The sequence below is a fragment of the Pteropus vampyrus genome, unplaced genomic scaffold, assembly GCF_000151845.1.
Source record: "Pteropus vampyrus isolate Shadow unplaced genomic scaffold, Pvam_2.0 Scaffold56, whole genome shotgun sequence".
Classification (NCBI taxonomy): domain Eukaryota; kingdom Metazoa; phylum Chordata; class Mammalia; order Chiroptera; family Pteropodidae; genus Pteropus; species Pteropus vampyrus.
The window spans coordinates 6943827-6967415 of NW_011888837.1; the positions used below are offsets into that span (position 1 = coordinate 6943827).

General features: G+C 34.4%; 2 pseudogenes; one reads left to right on the forward strand and one right to left on the reverse strand.

Annotated features, from left to right (window-relative positions):
* Window positions 1-10026: 10026 nt before the first annotated feature.
* On the reverse strand, window positions 10027-10134 carry LOC111740051 (annotated as a pseudogene).
* Window positions 10135-17432: 7298 nt separating this feature from the next.
* LOC105292385 lies at window positions 17433-17912 on the forward strand (annotated as a pseudogene).
* The last annotated feature ends 5677 nt before the right edge of the window (window positions 17913-23589 follow it).

The window sequence follows — 23589 nt, forward strand, 5'->3', positions numbered from 1 at the left end:
GTTGTGTCACCTTGGGCAGAATGTTTTTCTGAGCCTATGCTACCTTTTCTTCCCTAGTTAACAGAGTCAGTGTTTTGTGCTCCAGCCTGTCAGTTCCTACTTCTGCCTGGAGCTCACTCTGTTGTCCCTGGCTCATTCTCACTCTAGCTATAGTCTTCCACTTACATGGTTGATTCAAGTTAGTTATTTTCTTTACAGAAGTAAATAAAAACTCTTGGACTGAGCTTTCATTGTATGTCTTACCAGTGCCTTAATCTTAATGCTTGATTAGTCCTGTTCTGATATACTTGAATGAGTGATTTTCCTCATTGTTCTGCCAGATGTTATTTAGAGCATTTGGTTGTTGTAAGGTGTTGTGTACACCTTAATTTATGAGCTTCTAATTTCTCTAATCTGCACTCTTGCATATCATTGGACTCTGACTTGCCCACCTTGTTTTGACAAGTAATTTGAGTTTGGCTCTTGTTCTCTTATGTTTTGCGAAAGAATCCTGAGTGTTCTTTCCTCTCTAGTTGCCTGATAATTCTGCCTTTATATGATGCTGACTAATTTGTATGTTGTTGTGTATATGCATATGTTTTCATGAATTCTCATCTAAAATTTTACTACATGTTTCCTTTAGAGTGTATAACTTTGTGTCTGTCTTACATAATTTTGTGTATTCTATAAATTAATACAAATAGAAAAAGTCAGATATCTGTGGAGCAAGATGCAGAATGGATATAGACTTCAGTTACTATCTCAGAGTGCAGTTCCTATTCCTAGATTATATGTTCGAAAGAAGTTTCTTTCAAGCAGAAAAAAAAAAGGAATATAAGGAAACCTATGGAAATCTGAGCTGGCACCTTGATGAAATCTGGCCCTCCAAATCTTTGAAAACCTGATGTAAATTGTAGAAGCTAAGAAATGTATTTTTCTGGCCAATAGACATATGAAAAGATGCTCAGTGTCACTAATTATCAGAAAAATGCAAATTAAAACCACAATGAGATATCACTTCACACCTGTCAGAATGGCTATCATCAATAAATCAAAAAACAACAAGTGTTGGCGAGGATGTGGAGAAAAGAAAACCCTCGTGCATTGCTGGTGGGATTGCAAATTGGTGCAGCCACTATGGAAAACAGTATGGAAGTTCCTCAAAAAATTAAAAATAGAACTACTATATGACCCAGCAATCTTATTTCTTGGTATTTATCCAAACAAATGCAAAACATTAATTTGAAAAGATAGATGCAGCATTATTTACAATAGATAAAATGTGGAAGCAACCTAAGTGTCCATCAATAGATGATTGGTTAAAGAAGAGATGGTACATATATATAATGAAATATTATTCAGTCATAAAAATAATAAAATCTTACTATTTGCAAGAACATGAATGGACCTAGAGGGTATTATCCTAAGTGAAATAAGTAAGACAGAGAAAGACAAATACCATATGATTTTACTTATATGTGGAATCTAAAAAACAAAATAAAACAGAAAGAAATTCATAGATACAGAGAAATAACTGGTGATTGCCAGATGGGATGGGGGTTAGGGGGCTTGATGAAAAAGGTGGGGGATTAAGAAGTACAAATTGGCAGTTACAAAATAGTCACGGGGATATAAAGTACAGCGCAGGGAATATAGTCAATAATATTGAAATAACAATGTATGGTGTCAGGTAGGTACTAGACTAATTGGGGGAGATCACTTTATAAATTATATAAATGTTCAACCACTATGTTTGTAAACCTGAAACTAATATAATATTAAATGTCAACTGTAAGTGAAAAATAAAGAAATAAAAGAAAATAGTAAAAAGAAAGAAAAAATGAACTATATTTTTCTGAAACTGCAAACTATTCTCTATGTTGTGAGAAATAGGTGACTTAAATATACTTTTAGATCAGATTGTGTGTGTGTGTGTGATGAGAAAATCACCTGTATAGAGCATTTAGTTACATGTATATAAAGTAAAGGACATCTTCTGATGATAAAATATAATTGTCAGAAAAATACATTGCACTTTAATTTGTCTTTCATTCATAGAGCATTATTAATTTCACTTTCTTATTGTACAGTGAAGCACAAACTGCCTTTTGTCTAAATAAGCACTTCTAGCATTCATTCTTTCATATTTATTTAGCATCTATTATATGATAAAAACTATGAAATTTCTGGGGACACATTTTCTCTTCTTTTAAGAAATTTTCAGTCTAGTGGAGGAGTCTGTAACATTTCTTAAGTTCCTTTTTGGAATAGGTTACTGATAATAGAAAATTACTTATTCTTGTTTCTTATTAAAAATAAGTTGCAGCATGCATAAATAAATCATCTTTATGTTAATTTCTATATAATTATAATGGGTAGAATACAAAAGTTTTCCTTATAATTATACCCATTCATATATCTTCTCTAGGTTTCATTCTAGAGTAACTTGGATTTAGAGGCCAGAGTTGTTGAATTATTTCTGGTTTCCAGTGACTTTATTAAAATGAAATGCCTTTCAAAATACCAAGGGAGCATTTGGATGTAAAGGCACTGGTAAAAATGATAAAATGGCTCTGGTAAATCATAAACAGTGCAAGTGAACAATACTGCTCTCTAAGAATAAAAGGACATGATGATATAGGAAGGGGAATAGACAAAATGAACCACTTTAGTCTTTTTCCCCCAGGTATACACTAGATAAAAGCAAAGTGCTATACCATTTTTATCCAAAACTTCCATTATAACAAAAATGAATTACGACTCAAAGGGTGGTCAACCCCATAGTATAATGGTTCCCAATGTTCGTTTATCTTGAATGGAAAATTGACACATATATCACTTTAAAAAATTATGATTTATGTCACTAGCTTATTTCTTTCCTTCCACTACCATCACCCAAGTTTACCTTCTGTTTGAGGGCAAACCCAGTACCAAACACCTGTGTAGCAGCTACGGTCTCTGCTTTCCTTTCAGATGATGTTAGCTTGATCCATCTGCAAGATCAGTCTGTGTGCCAGTTCTGATTACTCAGGTGGGACTAGACTCTTTAGAAATTTGTAAGATTCTAAAGAACATTAAAGAAATAGCTTTTCTTCTACCACAGCTTTCCTTGATCTAAGTGTCTTATTCTCCGCTCCCCCTCATCTTCTCTCTGATAAGAGTGGCTTTGCATATTAATAAGGCTTTACTTGATCCAAGGCCAACCAGCCCTTTTAGGATAATTAATTGGCATACTGATTGGCAAAAACCCAGCCAAAATTTTTGTAGGTGATTTTTGGCACAGGTAATTTTCTACTTGTGAATAATTTCTAAAATTGTGGTTAGCAGAAGGTAAGTGATATTTTGATTCTGAAGCAGCTTACAAACAAATTACTACATAAATTTATAAATGCCAAGGAATTCAATTATAATTTTAAAATATTTTGACCAATCTAGATTCTGGGACATAGGAAAATTATTTTTGACTATTCAAGATAATTTTCCTTGTATGCTGTAACAACGCTTGCAATTTTTACTTCAGTTATAGAAGTAGTTTTATTATTTCTTTTACTTTGTGAAAAGTGAAGTGATAGTATGAAAATATTTTTGTTGGCCTGTTTATTTATTAAAAATATTGAGCCCCTACAATGTACAAACATCCATGTGTGTGGTTGAGCCTTACTCTTTTATGCATAGACTATTATCTATGAAATAACAGATGACAAATGATTGCAAAATTAATGTAATCAAGGAGCAACTAAACTCATTGAATTGTACAATTAAATTATGTGCATTTTATTGTATGTAAATTTCATTTTACTGTATATAAATTATACCTTCATAAACCTGACTTTACATAAAAGAAGAAGCAATTATTGGGCACCTATAAAATTACCAAAATCATGCTGATTGCTGGAGCTACAGGGATAATTCAGATTTAGTCCTAACATTTGAAAGTTCAGAATCAAATAAAGAATATAGTAATTAAAACAAAAGGTATCCACTTAATAGTACAAAACACAACAATGAAAGTACGTTAAAGGAGGATATAGTACATAAGGAGTGTTCAACTAATTCTTAGAAGATGAGAGAGAGAGACACGTAGGGATAAATGATTTAAATACTAAACTTCTTCTAGTATATAAATCATCCCACTCATTCATGACTTACTTTTGACTGATGACAAACTCCTTCCAGAAGATCTTCCTTGAATTCCCTATCTGGGTTAATGGCCTTTCTCACATAATTCTTGGCATGGTACTGCCGTGGAAGTTTTAATTTTCTAATACTCCATTAGATTATTAGTTCCTCCAAGACCCAGTCTCATGTCCAGCCTAAAAATTGATCCACATGTATCTACTTACCTGAACTAAACTGAATAGAAGTGATAACAGACCTGGGTTGTCAAGAGGTTTTTTAATAAAAATTGGTTATGGAGGGAATAGAATTTATAGCAGAGAGAATAGTTGGTCCTGAAATAACAAATTGTGTTCGTTCAGGCAACTATAGTTTGACGGTGTCAAGGGCATGGGGAAAGAAGTAAAGGAAGGAGGGTGATTCAAAGGCACGAAAGTGAAGAGTAGTCAAGAGTGGTCTTTCTTTTAAGAGAGCTATTATTATTTTTTTCCTATAGGTTCCAGGAGTTATTGAAGAATTTCAGGCGGTGCTGTAACATGATGAGGTTTGTCTTTTAGATAATCCACTCTCCTGTAGAATGACATCAGGAGGATAATTATGGAAGCAGGAATTTTGTCAGGAAATAGTGAAATAATTCAAGTAAGAGGTAATGTGGGCTGTAACTAAGACAGAGACAATAGGAATGGTGGACTGTGTTTGGATCCAAGGGACAGAATTGCCACACATTTAATGATTGATCTGTTATGGTTCTTAAAGAAGAGAAATTGTCAGGGCATAATAATACATTTTATTTTGTACCTGTTGAGTTTGAAGTAGAGATTTCTAGTAGAGATGTATAGTAAGCAATTAGACGAATCAGTTTTGTATTCAGAATGAAAATGTTAGTTCGAATTGTAGAAGCCTGAGATCCTCAGTAAAGAAGACACAGAGTAAGAAGAGAAGAGAGTAGAAGACAAACTGTTAAGTCTTTTCTCAATTTAGTGTGTATACAGAAGAGAATGTGGTGGAAGAAGTTCAGGATGTTTAGAAAAGCAGAAAGAGAATTATAAAGAACTGACAGTAAAAAATAAACTCAAAATAACAATTATTTTTTTTCACAGTTTATACAGATCAGAAATATGAGCATGGCCTATATGCGTCCTCTTAGGATCTTACAAGGTTGCAGTCAGGAGATCAGCCAGGACTGAGTTTTATATGAAAGCTAAACTGGAGAAGAATTCACTTTCAATCTTTCGTGGTTGTTGTCAGGATTTAGTTTCTCATGGGCTGTCAGAATGAGGACTCCCGTCTTTCTTTGACTGTTAGCTAGAGGCCCCTCTTAGTTTCTTGTTACATGAGCCTTTCCAACATTTTTGCTTGCTTCATCAAATTATGGAAGCCAAAAATAAATAAATAAATAACAACAACAAAAACCAAAAACAAACCACTAGACAGACTTTGCTAGCAAGGCAGAAGTCACAGTCTTTTAAAATCTAATTATGGAAGTGATGTCCTATTACCTTTGTAGTATTCTATTGGATAGAAGATTGTCACACTCAAGGGAAGAGGATTACACAAGGGCATGAATAACAGCAGGTGGGGATCATTGAGGGCAGGAATTTTACAAATCTATCTCGATTGCTGACCTTTTCCAGGATAGTGTTTAGAAGAATTTCAGTGAAATAGTAGGAGCAGAAAGCAGATCCCAGTAGTTGAGAAATGTCACATAAGCAAGTGGAGTTTTGTGTAGACAACTGTTTTAAAAATCATAACTGAGAAAGGAAGGAGAGTCAGGAGACTGGGACGAGGAAAGACTTTCTAAGGATGGGAGAGAATTGAGTGGTTCTATAAGATGAGGAGAAGGAATATTGGAAAGAGAGGGAGAAAAACAGAAAAGAGAGAGGGGATAACTGATGGAGCACATTACTTGAAAGCACATAGAAGATGTGACACATGGCCCAAAGAGAAAGGTAACCAATAAACTGGTAGAGGAACATATTTTCTTCACTGATAGAACAGAAGAAATTAATTGTTGCCAATGTAGGTAAGTTTGTAAAGGCAATATTTTGACCTAATTCATACCTGTTGACTTCAAGTTTCCTGCTGCGGTAGGACGAGAAGTGAGAAATGACCTGTTTTGGTCTAAGAGTCAAAAACAGGCAGAGAGTTGAGAGTAACAGTTTAGAATAGCAGCTACAGGGATGGGAAAAGGTAGGAATGACCGAAGCTGGTATCTATGGTATCTAATTATATCTGGATATATTTCCTATGTATAAGCTGTTTATAATGTGTGTTAGTCAACAAACTTTTAACCTTTCTATTATGGTAAAGATATGATGAAAACTGTTTAAAGAATACCTTGGCCATATTGTAAATGGTTCAGAGGTGGAAGAGCTTAGCCTTATGAAGTGCATTGAAACACCTGTGGCTGTAATTCAGGCAGGAGGCAGCAAGTTCCCAAATCCAGGTGAGAGTGTAGAAAGGATGGTTAAATTAAAAATGTAATAATAACATTGATGTAGGATAGATGATTATGAGAATAGTGTGTGGATAAGAAAGGCGGCATGTGTTAATAGGTTAGCATAAGTACATACGGACTGAGCTTTGTGTCTCTAAACAAATAACTTTGTTGATTTTAGAGATCCTGATATTCATCTAGGTTTCTTATCCTGTTACCGCAATCACTATTAGTAACAAAACAAAAAGTACAAATTGCCTATACGATTGAAGAGATAAAGTCCATTCATCAACAAGTGAATGGATTTATTGAAACTTGTAGCTATTAGAAAAATCAGGTTACCTGAATGTCCTTAAATATGAGACCGTATCAGCGTTTGGGGGAAAATAATTATTTCCTGAGCGATGCTCATAGAGGGGTAACTAACCTGCCATGATCCATGTGGATTAAGAATTTAACTCTTAGAATTCTCATTATGAAACCCCTTTGCCCATTATCATTTAAGCATGGCTGAGTGTTCTAGCCCAGTCAAGCACACAACAAGAAGGGAACATGAGTTGGATAGTTTTGATTTTTGATGGATTAGAAAGAAAGGTTATGATCATTGAAGGTTGCTAAATAAAAATATAGAGGAACTGATAGTCAGTAGGTATCTGAAAGACCGATGTAAATTTATATTATCCTACATTTAGGTATCAACCATTTAAGCTTTTATTTTCTGTAAGTGGGTTGGACTGCTTAGTGGCAGATCAAAATTGGAAAGAGCAAGCCTCCAAACTACTCTAAGGCTGCCAGAGACTGAATGCTTAATTTATAGTTAATGCATGATTAAGTGTTAAATGGCAGTCAGAGGGACTTTCTAAGATTATCTGATTAGCTTTTAGCATTCAGAGATCTCCTCAATGGATTCTGTGCTCTATAATTAAGACCCAGAAGTATAAATGTCTAACAGGGATTTTTGATTCATGTACCAACAATTTACTCACAAAGGGCAAATTATAGAAAAGCATTTTAAAAAGGGTTTGAGATTTTGAATATCTAGTGAGATTTCTCATATATCTCATTAGTGGCATGCAAAAGCATAACAACAAAGCTTGAGATTTTCTTTAAGAAAAAAGTTTTGTTATATAAAATTTAATATTTGACTTTGGGACTACATGTAAACTTTCTTCACTTTGTTGCTTTGAAAAGTAGAACACAAAATGAATTTGATTGTTAAAAACTTACTGGTTTTAAGTAGATGTGTGTTTGTGCCTTGGCTTACATCATCTACAGAGCTATTCTATCATGAACTATGTTGAAAACCTCCAATTTTTAATTACCAAAACTGAGAATAGAATTTGGGTGGTGAGCACACAATGTAATATACAGATGATGTATTATAAAATTGTACACCTGAAACAAATAATGTTATTAACCAATGTTACCCCAATAAATTTAATTAAAAAAATGGAAATATATGATTAGAATTAATCTTGATATGAATTATTTGAATTTTACACACATAATTATTATGATCTTTTCATCAGTTTATTTTTGTTGTGACTTTTAAATTTCAACATTCAGGAGCATGATCATCCAGTTGTATAACTACTAAATTGTAAATTTTTAGAGCTAAAAAATTCCTTTCTCCACTTTTCCTTATCAAAATATATATTTTAAGGATATTTGTAGCCTTTCCTTGAGGAGGTATTTATGGTTAAGCAATGTTCTACATGTCTCTTTGCCGAATGACTTTTTCTGAATCATTAATATGCTACTATGTATTATATACTATTAAAGAGAGCTACTTTATCAAATATTTGTCTACAGAACCCTACATGGTACTCATTTTTGGAAACAATTATTTGTCTAACCCCTGTAGTTTACAGATGAAATAACTGAAATCCTGGATAGGTAAAATGATTTTTCGAAGGTCATACATCTCATTAGTGACAGGGGCAAAAGTGTAACAACAAAGCTTGAATTTTATTCCTACTGTCTTGCTCCCCCATATGGAGTGATCTGTCAAACAAATATGCTAATAACCAATAATTTTTTTCTTTTAATTTTTATTTTTCAATTAAATTGACATTCAACATTATTTTATATTAGTTTTAGGTGTACAGCATAGTAATTAGACATTTATATAATTTACAAAGGGGTCCCCTGATTAGTTTAATACCCATCTGACACTACTCATAGTTACTACAATATTATTAACGATATCCCCATGCTGTACTTCCCATCCCCATGACTACTTTGTAACTGCCAATTTGTACTTCTTAATCCCTTTGCCTTTTTCTGTATTTTTTATATTTATTTATTTATTTTAATTTTTTAAATTAAGTTTATTGGGGCAACATTGGTTAATATAATTATATAATTTTCAGGTGTACATTATAATTGAACATCTGTATCTTCTATTGTATGTTTACCATCCAAAATCTAGTTTCCTTCAGCTACCATATATTTGATACCTTTTACCAACTTCACGCTCCTCCTATACCCTTATATTTGACTCCCTTTACCCCTTCAAAAAGGGGACTCCCTTCCCCTCCTCCTTTCCCCCATCCTCTGGTAACCACTAGTCCATTGTCCATATCCATGAGTCTTTGTTTGTCCTGTTCATTTGCTGCTTTTAGGATTATATTCCTTATAAGTGATATCATGTGATTTTCAAATTTTTCTGTCTGGTTTATTTCACTTAGCATGATTATCTCGAGGTCCATCCATGTTGTCGGCAATGGCAGTATTTCATCTCTTCTTATGGCTGAGTAATATTCTATTGTATATATGTACCACAGCTTCCTTAGCCAATCATGTACCGCAGGACACTCCAGTTGCTTCCATGTCCTGGCCACTGTGAATAATGCTGCTATGAACATCGATGTGCAAATATCTTTACAGATACAAATTTTCAAGTCTTTGGAGTAAATGCCCAGTAGAGGGATTGCTGGATCATATGATAGATCAATTCTTAGTTTTTTGAAGAACCTCCATACTGTTTTCCATAGCGGCTGTACCAATTTGCAGTCCCACCAGCAGTGTATGAGGGTTCCTTTTTCTCCACATCCTCTCCAACATTTGTTATTACTTGTCCTGTTGATTATAGCTATTTTAACAGGTGTGAGATGGTATCTCATAGTGGTTTTGATTTGCATTTCCCTAATAGCTAGCGATGTTGAGCATCTTTTTAAATATTTGTTGGCCATTTGTATATCCTCTAGGGAGAAGTGTCTGTTCAGATCCTCTGCCCAATTTTTGATTGGATCATTTGTTTTTTTGTTGTCATTGAGTCATATGAGTTCTTTGTATATTTTGAGTATTAGGCCCTTATCAGAGATGTTGCTTGCAAATATATTTTCCCATTCCGATGGTTGTCTCTTTACCTTGTTGATGATTTCTTTTACTGAGCTGAAGCTTTTAGTTTGATGCAGTCCCATTCATTTATTTTAGCTTTTACTTCCCTTGCCTTTGAGGTCAAATTAATAAAATCCTCTTTTTTTTTTTAAAGCCTACAGCACCTGATATTCTCAGGTGGTCTCCCATCCAAGTACTAACCAGGCCGGACCCTGCTTAGCTTCTGAGATCAGGTGCATTCAGGGTAGCATGCCATAGACTGTTTCAGGTCTTCTACTTAGGTCCTTAATCCATTTTGAGTTATCTGGTGTGTGGTGATGGACAACAGTCTAGTTTCATTCTTTTGCAAGTGGCTCTCCATTTCTCCCAGCACCATTTATTGAAGAGGCTTTCCTTTCTTTACTGCATGTTTTTGGCTTTTTTGTTGAAATTTATTTGCCATATAAATTTACTTTTGGACTCTCGATTCTGTTCCACTGGTCCGTGTGTCTGTTATGCTGCCAATACTATGCCATTTTGATTACTGTTGCTTTGTAGTATAATTTGAAGTCAGGCAGAGTGATGCCTTCAGCCTTATTCTTTATTCTCAGGATGGCTTTGGCAATTTGGGGTCTTTTGTGCTTCCATACAAATCTGATGATTTTTTGTTCTATTTCTTTAAAAAATGCCAATGGGATTTTTATGGAGATTGCATTAAATCTGTGTAATGCTTTAGGTAATAAGGTCATTTCAACTATGTTGATTCTTCTTTCCATTTCTTTGTATCTTCTTTGATTTCTTTTAATAGGGTCTTGTGGTTTTCATTATATAAGTCCTTCACATGTTTCATTAAATTTATTCGTAGGTATTTTATTCTTTTTGTTGCAATTGCAAAAGGAATTCTTTTTTCCACTTTTTTTTCCCTGACATTTTGTTATTAGAATATAGAAATGCTATGGATTTTTAAATATTGATTTTGTATCCAGAAAATTTATTATATTTGCTTATTGTTTCTAGTAGTGTTCTTGTGGAATCTTTAGGGTTTTCTTTTTTATTTCTTTTTTTAAATTTTAATTAGTTTCAAGTATACAGTACATTGGTTAGACATTTATATAGTTAGTAATGTGATCACCTCAATTGCTCCCTCCCTCCCCTGACCCTCCACATAGCCAATGTATTAATGCTAATTCAATTCTCTATGCCATGCTTCCCATCCCTGGGACCACCCATCAGCTACTAATTTGTACTTCTTTAACCCTTCACTCCATTCTCCCAGTCCTGCAAACCTCCCTCCCCTCTGTCCATCACCAATTTGTCCACTATATTTGTGAGTCTGTTTTTGATTAGTTCGTTCTTTTTATTTCTTAAATTCCACATATAAGTGAAATCATATAGTATTTATCATTCTCTGTCTGACTTAAATACCTTCTATGTTCATCACAGCAATATCTTTTTTCATTCCCTTCCTTTTCATATGTAGTGGTCTTGCTTTCTTATTCTTTCAGTCATTCCATCCCTTGGTTGGAGCACTTAATTCTTTTCCATTGAAGATACTTATCAATAGGAATGTAGTTGTTACCATTCTTTATTCCTGTTTTTGATGCATGTTTTTTCTTCTTAAAGAAGTCCCTCCAACATTTCCTGTAATTCTGGCTTGGTGGCGATAAATTCCTTTAGTTTATTTTTGTCTGGGAAGCTCTTTATCTGTCCTTCAACTCTAAATGATAGCTTTGCTGGATAAATTATTCTTGGTTGTAGATCCTGGGTCTTCATCCTGTCAAATATTTTTTGCCAAGCCGTTCTGTCCTGCATAGTTTCTTTTGAGAAATCAGCTGCCGGTGTATGGGTGTTCCCTTATATGTAATTATTTGTTTTTCTCTTGCAGCTTTTAAAATTCTTTCTTTGTATTTAACTTTTGGCATTTTAATTATGATGTGTCTTGGTGTGGACCTCTTTGGATCCCTGATTTTTGGAATCCTCTGAGCTTCCTAGAGTTTTATGTCCACTTCCTTCACCAGGTTAGGGACGTTTTCCAACATTATTTCTTCAAACAGCTGTTCAACATCTTGATTTTCTTCACTACGCTGATCAGACGAATATTTGGAGCCTTAATAGTATCCCATATCCTCCTTAAATCATCTATAGTCTTGGCATCTTTTTTCTTGCCATTCTGTTTGAATGTCCTGATTCCTGTCTTCTAGATAGGGCATGTGATCCTCTTCTTTATTTACTTTGTTTATTCCTTTGTTTATTCTATTTAATATACTTCTCATCTCAGATAATGTGTTCTTCATTTCAGACTGGTTCCCTCTTATAATCTCCATCTCCATTTTTATCTTTTTTGTTGGAGTTCTCTACATTTTCCAAAAGTTTATTGAGCATCTTTATAACCAATGTTTTGAACTCTGCATCTGTTAGAGACGTTTTCCATCATGATTTCTTCAAATGACTCTTCAACTTCTTGTTCTCCCTCTTCTCCTTCAGGTACCCCTAAGACACGGATGTTTTTTACATAATCGTGTCCCATAAGCTCCTTAAATTATTAATATAATCTTGGCTTCCTTTTTCTTGATGTTCTGATTGTGTTTGCTTGGCTTCCCCATCCTCTATATCTATGGTTCAATCCTCTTCATCCACTCTGTTAATTCCCTCTAATATACTCTTCACCTCAGATAATGAGTTTTGTTTCTGACCGATTCCCTTTTGTAATTTCCATTTCCATTTTTATGCTTTTTATCTCTTTGTTAAAGTTCTCACTGTATAAGGGCTGACACCACAGAATAGGATTCACTCCAGCGGGCTCATGTGCCTGTTGAGACCAGCCTTTGGGTCTGCCACTTGTGGGGCTAATCAGGTGGTGTTCTGGTAAGGTCTAACACCAGCCCTTGAGTACGTTGGCACTGAAGCCCCTTGGAGAGGTTTTCATACAAGCCAGGTTCAGCTACTGCCTGTGACCGGCCTGGAGCTAACTGGTCGGAGCTTCAAATCTATCCATGTTTGGTCACTGCCTGTGCTGAACCTGGAGACATGTGGGAGAGGCCATGCAATGAACCAAAGCTGGCTACCACCAGTACCTGGCCTGGGGAAGCTCAGCAAAAGGCCCAGGGCACCTCAAAACCTGAGGCTTCCTGCTGGCTGCCCATTAGGCTCAGCAGACAAAAGATCCTTGGATAGTATGTGAGTTGGATGAGATGGGGTTCCAGGGAGTCATCAAAGTAGGGCAAGTGGTGTTCCCCAGGTTAGTGCAGATTCAGATTTGGTGCCAGTGCTGAGCCTGTGGCCACTCACAAAATTCTCAGATCATACTGAGGCCAGCTACTGCCCACCTTTGGCTTGCCAAACCCCGAGACTTGTTCAGTAAATACTGCAGCTTGGGCCAGGGCTGGTTGCCTGCCACCAAAAGTGTCTCTGGAGGCACTCAAGCCAAGGCCTATTGATTACTGCTGAAATAGCCTTCTGTGGAGAGCACAGAGTAGGTCTGGTTGACCAGCTATGAATATGCCTCTGGCAATTTGCGACTTGGGTGGGGCAGAGTTCCAGGAAGACATCAGGGTAAAACAAGCAAAGTTCACCAGGCCAATGCAGATTCAGATTTGGCCGTGTGTGGGGAGGGCTCAACACGGGCTACATAGGGAGAGGGCTCAACGAAGGACAATGGTGGCTATTCCTCTAGTCCTTGCCCCGAAGCCACCCAATTCAATCTTTCCCTGTATGTCTCTGGAGCCTGCCAAGCTTCTATCCCTCTGCCAGAGCCCAGGGTGAGTACCTGCAAGCAAGCGAGTCTGTGCACGGGCCCTTTAAGAGAATGTCTGGGTTTCTAGCTGCCTTCCATATCACCCAGATGGTTGGAATCCCCACTGATTTTCATAGCCAGGTTTTGTAGGACTCCTCTTCCCAGCACTGGAACCCTGGGCTTATGAGCCCTGGTGTAGGGCTGGGGCCCCTTGCTTCAACAGAGAGACCTCTACAGCTGAGATGTTCTTCCTGATGCTCAACCATCACACATGGGTGTAGGACCAGCCAATTTTGCATCTGCACCCTCTCCTAGCAGTCTCAAGGTGACCTCTTTATATTTCTAGTTATAAGAGTTCTCTTCAACTAGTCTTCAGATGGTTCTCCAGGTTGACTGTTTTATAATTTAGTTGTAATTTTAATGCTGTCATGGAACGAGGCATGCACAGAGTTTAACTACTTTGCCATCTTGACTGGAACTCAGGAGTGAGTCTTAATATCTTTTGATAAATACATATTAACTTTCTAAATTAGTGTTTGGGTTAAGTCTCTATGAACTTCAACATCAGTTTCAAGTCATGGATTTCCTTTTAGATGACACACCTCCAATGCTCATTTAAAATTATTTCTGTAATAGAGATTAAATGAGCAGCTTTTTGTAAAAACAATGATGATTTTTTATTGAGAAGACGATTTACTTTTATGAGATGGTTCATGAAAAACTCATTTCAGTAAAACAAGATGGTGCTTTTATAGAATAAAAATAAAGATGCTGATAAATAGATAAATTATAAAATGCCTTCAGATACTTCTTTTCGGTGTTTTTTCTCCTTTCAATTGCATTTGTGATAATACAATTCTTTTATATACCTAAATACAAACATCTGCTCAAACAGCAATCTCCTTTTAACCATCTCATTTTGCAAGGACACATATATGACATATATTGTCAAGTTCATAGACTGGAACAATGCTCTATGATCTTTTTATAGTACACAGAATATTGGAGGTAGGACAATGGATGTTGGTTAGAAAAGAAAAAAAGAAGCGCATTTAGTTTTTCATTTCAAGTTAATGCAAAACACCTTTATTTTTCAGGAAGTGCCAGAACAATCAACTAAATACGGATGTGTGAACTTACCTGAAGCTTCTTTGTTCATTGACACAATAATCTACTTACAAAATGTGAAACAATATCTGAAAAATAAAATATTTTTCTGAGTAGATCACCTGCCTTTGTCATCTTTAATATATTCATGATTTCTCAGTTTTTTCAGTGAGGCTTCTAAATTGCTTAATACTTTCCTAAATCTTACCAAAATTCATTTATCAAAAAAAATTGTTACATTTCCTTACATTTATTTAGCAAAGGTTTATAATTTAATTCCTTGGATTTTTTTTCTAAAAAATTTATTTTAAAACTTTAAAATTTATTTTTGGCCAATTAAAATTTTTCTTTTTAATTTATGAACATAATTTATTTCTAAGGTCATGAATTATCTTCTCCCTTACAGTTATAGACTAATAACCTGTTAATTTTGTTCTTTCAGAGATGTGTTGTTCTTAGAATAGTCATAGGTTTTTGCAAAGCACAGGTGGATAAAGTATGGACCTCATGCTGCTGCTGCTTCTGTCATGGTATTTTATATCACAGAAACACTAAATACAGCAATTAGAAAAAAACAACCATCAAATAAAGGATAATTAAAATTATCTGAAGTTTACAAAACTTGGTAAGCTTTGTAAGTTATACAATAATGACTAAATCCCTACTTTAATTCAAACTATGCTCACACTAATTATAATGCACTGGACCTTTCCTAGAACACTCTTTGTTCTTAGCCAGAGTGCAGCATTAGATGGATTGTCCTTTAATGCCATCCATAAAGATTTGAATACAAGAACACAAAAGTAATCTGATGAAAAATATTAAAATGAGTTACCGTACAAGACCTAAGTTTTATCTGCTTATTCATTACAATAAACAGATTCTACGCCAAATAAGAAAGAAATGACAATTAAATATCCTAGAAAACTATAAGCTTGTAGATGTTAATCTTGGAAGAAAAGATAAACAATAAGTTTTGAATATATACTAAAACTTCCAATATTTTAACCTGTAGCCTAAAAAGCAAAATTTGGAAAACTTATACCTAAAAAACTTTGAACATAATTAACAACACTACTCTCACGGGGCAGAAATTAGTTCAAATACAAATATATTTTTCTTCCTTCCCTTCTCTTCTCCATGTACCTTTCCTTTATCTTTCTCTCCATTTTCCTCCTCTCTTTATCCTGTCCTCTTCCTTCTCTCTCATATTTTCATCATCCTTCATTCCTCTGATTTTTTCCCCACTCTCATCTTTCTCATTTTCCCTATGAACTCACTCCTTCTTCCCAAAGCCATACTTCATATCTCCAAATGGATGAATAAGTAAATGCAGACTACCACAAGTTTCTTTTTTGGAATTTCTTAAAAATCGATCAGTTCTTGGATATGAAACATCAAACTGAGACATCCACTAAACAGATATAGATTTCTAGTGAGTTTCTTGTCTCTTCTAGATTCTCTTTTCTCTTAGAAAAACATAGGAAAGGACTTGATTAGATAGTTCACAGAACAGTGAAGCACAAATGGCTTATCAACATATAAAAAGATGCTCCATGTTACTTGTGACTAAAGAAATGCAAAATAAACCATTTGCTAGGTGCCATTTTAAACCTATTAGATGAGCAAAATCATAAATTTGAGAAAAAAAGAATTGGCCAGGGTGCAAGAAACCATATTCCTATACTGTTAATAAGGATATAAATTGGTGTGACCTCTTTAGAACAATATAGTCATAGTTTAAAAAAATAACCTTAAATATATACATTCTTTGATCCAACAATTCTATTTTTAGAAATTTAGCCTACAGATATTTTGCACAAATGCAGAAAGATATAAGTATGGGAATATTCATTTCAGCACTGATGTAAATATAGAAAGACCCTGGAAACAAGCTCAGTGTTCATGATAATACAAATCGTGGCACATTCATACAATGAATACTACATTAATCTTAAAATAATGGTGTGGACTGTATATATAGATAAAAATTATCTCTAAGATGTTAAGTTAAAAAATAAAATAAACTTGAGAACACTGCATACAATAGAATGCCATTTGTTTATTTAATAATATATGCAAATACATATAAACATACACACACTTAAACATAATACATGATCCTCTATTTAAAAGTATAGAAACAAAGCTAAGTATTAGAAGTTGTTGTCTTGTTTACTGTTTTAATTTCACATGGGCATATATAACTTTTTTGTTAAATGTTTAAATACCATCTGGAACTCTAAAAATAAAATAAAATATTCTTTTAAAAATTGTCTATATATTTAAGCAAAAATATATAAATATATTTTAAAAGAAGAAAAATGGTAGTTTGTTTTACAAAAGTAGTTTTGACATAAAGTACTGACAAAAAGTACAGCTTGCATCTCCCCCAAATTTATGTTGAAACCCAATCCCCCTTGTGGTGGTATTAGGAGGTAGGGCCTTTAGAAAGTGATTAGTCATGAGGTGGGGCTCTCAAAAATAGGATTAGTGCCCTTATAAAAGAGACCCCAGTCAGTCTGTAACTTGCTAGGCAGCTTCTGTTAGGTCAGCAGCGCAAGGTACTTGCTTGAGTGTACTTAACTGGCTCTTCCTTGCCCACTGTGAGTCTGTTGTGCCCGTTGTGGAGCTCCCACCTGCCTGTGTCCCCTAGCTGTCCCCAGGTTGGGCATTGCCTGGAAGGCAGCTCTGCCAGACCTGCTGTTGGGTCCACAGCCCATGCCCCGCTGTCCCCAAGCAGACGGCTTCATGAGGAACCTGCCTTACTTCTGCTGAGGCCAAGTGGTGTAGGGCTTTGGCTGGAGGCTCTAAACAGCTGGGCATCCCCACAGCTAACTTTACTGAACAAGGAGTAAATAATATTCCAGCTGATGTATCCATTGGCATTTATTATTGTCGAGCCAGTATTAGAAGTGGAGCTGTCCATAACATGGTGGTGAGCATAGGCTGGAACCCATACGACAAGAATATAAAGAAGTCCATTGAAACTCACATAATGCATACGTTTTATTTTTAGAGTCCTGAAGGAGGACTTCAATGGAGAAATAACTCAATGTGATCACGTTGGCTCCATCGGAATCTTCAGAGTCATTTATTTCAGCAATTGAAGGTGATATTGAGGAAGCTAATAAATGACTAGATTCACCATAACATTTGAAACTCAAAAAAGACAATTTCTTCCAGGTTCCTAAGAGCAAAAGAATGAATGGCCATTGATGAAAAATTATTTTTATTTATTCACTGTTTTCTAGTATTTATTTTAATGTTCATACTATGTAGTCTCATCTTGGTTATACTTTAAAAATCAAACATTTTCCTACCGCTGTGAATTAGTTTAAACAGTAAAATGTAGTTACCATATTATGCTTCAACTGTTTAATTAAACCCATCAAGCTACAGTACTAAAAAGATTTAGTTTAAAAATCAAGATTCTTTTTATGTACTATGTTGATTAAAATTTGCCACTTGAAAGGTCTTAAGTGTCTTGTAATGGAAATGAAATGTGTATAACTAAGGGGAATAGGCAAGCCACTAGTTTGAGATGAAAACTATAATTATCATGGTAAAATATTAGTATGTATGTACTTGTATAGCATGTGCTGCTAAACAGAGAAGGCTTATAAAAGTAAATGCATTAAACAGAGGTTTGATAGTTTATTATAAATGTAAGGGAGAAAACTTATACTTTACATTTTTGATATTTAGGGCATTACTATTACAAACATGAAAGTTTATGAAACTTCATTTTAATTAGTCATTTTCTTTATGAGGTAAAATCATTGTAATGTGTTAATTTTTGTTACAATTGCCTTAATTGGTCTAGACTCCCTCTGCCTATCATTTTTTTGTCTGTCTTTTAAAACATTAAAATGAGTGTTTCTCAGAAAATGAAAAAGGGACCTCAGAGAGCTCCTTTGTCTCTATCTGCCATTTGAAGACACAGGGAGAAGACAGCCATGTATGAACGGGAAGCAGATTCTCACCAAACACCAAATTTGCTGGCACCTTGATATTGGACTTCCTAGACTCCATACTGTGAGAAATAAATGTTTGTTGTTTATAAGCCATTCAGTTTATGGTATTTTGTTATAGAAACTCAACTGTACTAAGACAAGTACAAAGTACAAAGACAAGTACTTTAGTATATATAAAACACAAAATGATTTTGAGGTTACAGAGCACCTGAGAATCGCCTCTTCCCTTTGAGCCACAACTCTACAAATTACATAAATTTGTCCTCCATTTGTAGTATAAAAATAATCTATTTTCTTTCTGATAGTTGATAACACTCTGTCTACATCCTTCTTATAATAGTTCTCATTTTACTTTTAATGCACCTGTTCTGTGTCTTACAATTGTAGGATTCTAAAAGGCAGAGCAACTTTCATGTTGCCTAGCATGAATTTCCTTTGCCATTATGGGTCCTCGATAATGATATCGAATGAACTACAAAAGGTCATTAAATATTAAGGAAGAGATCAGTGTGTACACTCCATTTTGAGCCTAAGCTTTAGTGGAGTTGAAAGTCACATATCTGAAAGGTAGTGCCAAATGTTGCTCAAACACAAAAAGTTTTACCTAGAAATAATTGGCTTGATTTAGGGAATCCCTAAATTAATGGACTCTTTGGATCAAAGTATAAGGAACCCTAGAAAAAGAATATATTTTCTGGAAGGAATAACTATATTATTATATCGTTATTCATTTATAATTAAACCCAGTTTAATTTATTAGGTGATTCTTGCCAGAAGACCAAAGCAATTTGATGGGAGGAATGGACAAGTTTGGGTGAGAGACCAGGAAAGAGACATAATTTTTCCCAGTTGGAGAGAGTATGTCTGAACAAATTTTCAAGACACTGAGCTGAGTATGGAAAAGAGATTGGAAGGGGACCTGCCTTTGAGTTAATGAATGAAGTATAAGGAATTGGTCACTAGAAGTAGAGTTGTGGCTCAAACAGAAGAGTCAGGAAAGAACAGAAGGTCAACTTCAATTTCAAGTTTTATATTTTAGGTTATGAACATAATTTCACATACTGTCAAAAAAAAAATCAGAGAACTGTGTTCTAATCTGGATTCCGATATCCCCTGAGGTTTTATGGAGGTTATTATCATTTTCCCCATCAGTGAAACAAAGATAATTTATGTCTTCTACCTTACTAAAAGGTTACATATAACTACAGCTGTTGTTATTAGAATTACTGAATTTTAAAATACAAAGCTTTATTATTAATTAAACACATTTTTGAAAATTGTGACAAAATATACATAACATAAAATTTACCATTTTAACCATTTTAATTGTATAGTTAAGTATATTCACATTGTTGTACAACTATCACCCCTACCAGCTGTACATCTTTAGCACTCTTCTATTTTTCCAAACTGAAATTCTGTATCCAATTAACAATAACTTCTCATTTCTCTCTTCCCCCAATCCCAGCCCTCGTAAACCACCATTCTACCTTCAGTCTCTATGAATTTGAATACTCTAGGTACCTCATAGGAGTGGAATCATACCATGTTTGTCCTTTGGTGTCTGGCTTATTTCTCTTAGCATTATGTCTTCAAGATCTATCCATACTGTAGCAGGGGGCGGGATTTCATTTAAGACATAATTTCCATTGTATCACTGTACCACTCTTTGTTTATCCATTTATCCATCAATGGGCATTTGGGCTATTTCTCTGGCTATTGTGAATGTGCTGCTAAGAACATTGTTGTACTAAACACACTCTATTTTTTAAAAAGTTAGAATTTTAGTTAATAAAGCATACTGAATTCTACAGGTTTGGTAGAAATAATGTAAGTTATTAAAATAAATTTTAGGTCATATTACTAATAAGCACCAGATTTAGTATCAGAGATGTTTTTAAAATGCAAATTGAGTATTTAATAGCCCAAGTGATACTAGCACTTAACATTTAGACTATTGTAACTTAACATCTGGGCTCAATCATGTACAAATTATATAAAATCAAATGCTAGAAACTGACTAAGCTCTTCTAACTCTTTTCATTCCTCTCAAAATTAATTTTAAGAATATTTTCCTAATCCTCCTTGTAGGCTACAATTGAGGGAGTTTCTTGCTCTTCCCACGGCCTACCCTCAAGCTCGGGGAATGAGGGTAACACATGCGTTTGTGCAATGGATGTTTAAAGTAAGATTTTCATCAATAAATGTCTGGTTCAGAACAAAAGCTCTTTACTTCCTGATGGATAAAAATAAATATCTGAAGACTGACATAATTTTTGGTCAAGTTCTGATATACTCTGTGACTTAGGGAACAGATGGAAGCGAGTTGTGAAGAAGGAAAATTCTAAGAAAATAGAGCATGGAAATTTGAATGAAGCAGTTTTCTGTCTTTTAGTGAAAGAAGGAACAAGAGGGCAAAACATGTAATGAGTTCCATTCTTTTGTGGAAAAATTTAGTGCCTTTCATGTAGCTTCTGGAATCATTGACACAACTTGGCAAGGCTGGCAAATAAAATTAAGATATGAATCAAAGGGAAAAGACCATGCCTCATTAGGCATTACTTGCTGTTCTCTATGATAATAGAGGAATTTGTGTCAAAAAGAGAATAAAAAATCTGTAGTGTAATTATTTACTGACCCTCCTTATAATTGAAAGTTCATTTGATCTAACATTAAAAACTAAATTAGTGGAGAAGGAGAATTACGTTTTTCATTTCTGAATTGAACTCTCCAGATGCCCCTCTACATGCCTTCTTTAATCAAAGCCAGATCTAGGAAAATTCTAGACTGCATGAAATGAAGCACAGAAAGTAGTTTTAAATTGTCAAATATCTTTTAATAGATCCATGTGTCCTACTCAGTTAACTGAGCCTTGATTCTAGAATTAAAATCTTAACTTGCCTTTTTTGTTTGTGACCATTTGTACATCACCCACCTATAATTGATTAAACCATATATTTATTATTTAAGAAAATGGCTCTAAGCTGGTAAAGAATCCCATATATAAGCTGAAATATTCAGAATAAACTTGATAATCATATGAAATTTAATAAAATTGCCAAAGGCTATTATTAGTCTTAAAATTTTCTGGTTAATTTCAGTTTATTTAGTATATGCCTTTGGACTAAATACTTAACTTCTCTGGTCCTCAATATTTGCATTTAATTAAATGAAGAGCTTTCATTAAATTGTTCTTAAACTTCCTCTTAACTCCTAAATTTTGTAGATCTCCATCTATAAAATGGGTACGTTCTTAACAGCATTTTCAGACTTCTTTGCCTCTGTTACTAATCCACTGTTGGAAGTGATTCTTGGTGGAAGAAGCATGTTTGACCATTGTATAGATAAGGATAATATTGATCTTATATTTGGAAACAGTAGGTCACAATAGGTGACCTTGCACAGTAGAATATAGATGCATATCTATATTGATTATCTTTGAGAGTGCCCAGCCGTTTCAGTGATGATTAACTAGTTATACCCATTTTGGCGTCACAGTTCACCTAAGGTTCTTGAGCCCTTTTGAGTAAGTTTTATGTTGACTCATATTGGCCTCATCTGAATACTTTTTATAGAATTTTTCAAAGCAAAACAATATTTTAAATGTACATTAAAATATTTGGGGGAATGATTTTTATGCAATATTTCTGCAGTTTTCTAATCAGCAAGGGCTCTTATGTTAGCATGCTTTTACAGAGACAGTAAATCCAGAAAAATGATAATAACAAAAGTCCTGTCTTCACATTGCAATTTATGTAATGACATCACATTCCTTCTTTAACTCAAGCTCAGAAGTCTCATTTACCTGCTAGTCTGGTAAACACTGAAATTTTTTCAGGTTGAAATTTAATACAAGCACATGATATATGACATTTGTATCTAAAAGAGATAATGAAGAGAAGATGAAGAACTGATAAAACAAATGATGTGATAATCTATGCTGAAATGGGTAAGACAGAGGGTGGACAGATGACAAACCCACATTTCTTTTCAGACACAGTTCCCTGAATTTTACAGCATGTACTCTTCACGACAATGAAGACATATCAAAACTCAAGTGGTGACAGGAGAGCTTACTGCTCTAGTTTTAGTATCTTCCACTCTATGAATATTTATCATGACAGTACCACACAGAACACTTTTCCTGGATTATTGCAGTCACTTGCTATACATGCCATTACAGTTAAAAATCTATACCCTTTTCTGTTATGAGGCTTACTGTTTTATGTCTTAACTATCTATGTGTCTAATTAATGCTGGCTTTAATTTAGGTTGAAATGAGGAGAAAATTTTCACTTTTATAAAAACATTTGTGACTTAAAAAATGATTGTCCCTTTTCACCAATTCAGTTTAAATCTGAAATCAATTTAACTTTAATAGTGATTTCTTCATAATCTGTCATATTTATTTTATCTAAGGTGTCTATATTAACATGCATATTACTATTTATATGCAATTGTTTCTTTCATCTCTGATCGCATCTAAATCTGATTCTAGAGCCCATAGCTTACTTAATCAAACAAAAGCCCTAAGGATACGTTTGGTATCGTTGTTATTAATAAAAGCTATATAACCCCCCTATACAGAACCTATTTTGAAACTGAAACTCACAAATGTTAGCCAGATTAAAGATGAATAAATTATAAGCTCGGCACTGATCCATGCATATCAATATATGATTTGTACACACACACATTAATAAAATGTCTGTCAACCTTGTCAACTTTCCCATTTACCTCAAAAGCAAGGATGACTATAATTCAAATTACCAGTTGTTTCCAACTATTCATAATCACATTGTTTTTTCAAATTGATTATAGATTCATATAGTGGTAATAAGATATAATTAATGATTGAGATTATCTAATATAGGAATTTCTTTAGCCCTTGAGAATTAATTATTTAGAGTAATTGATTA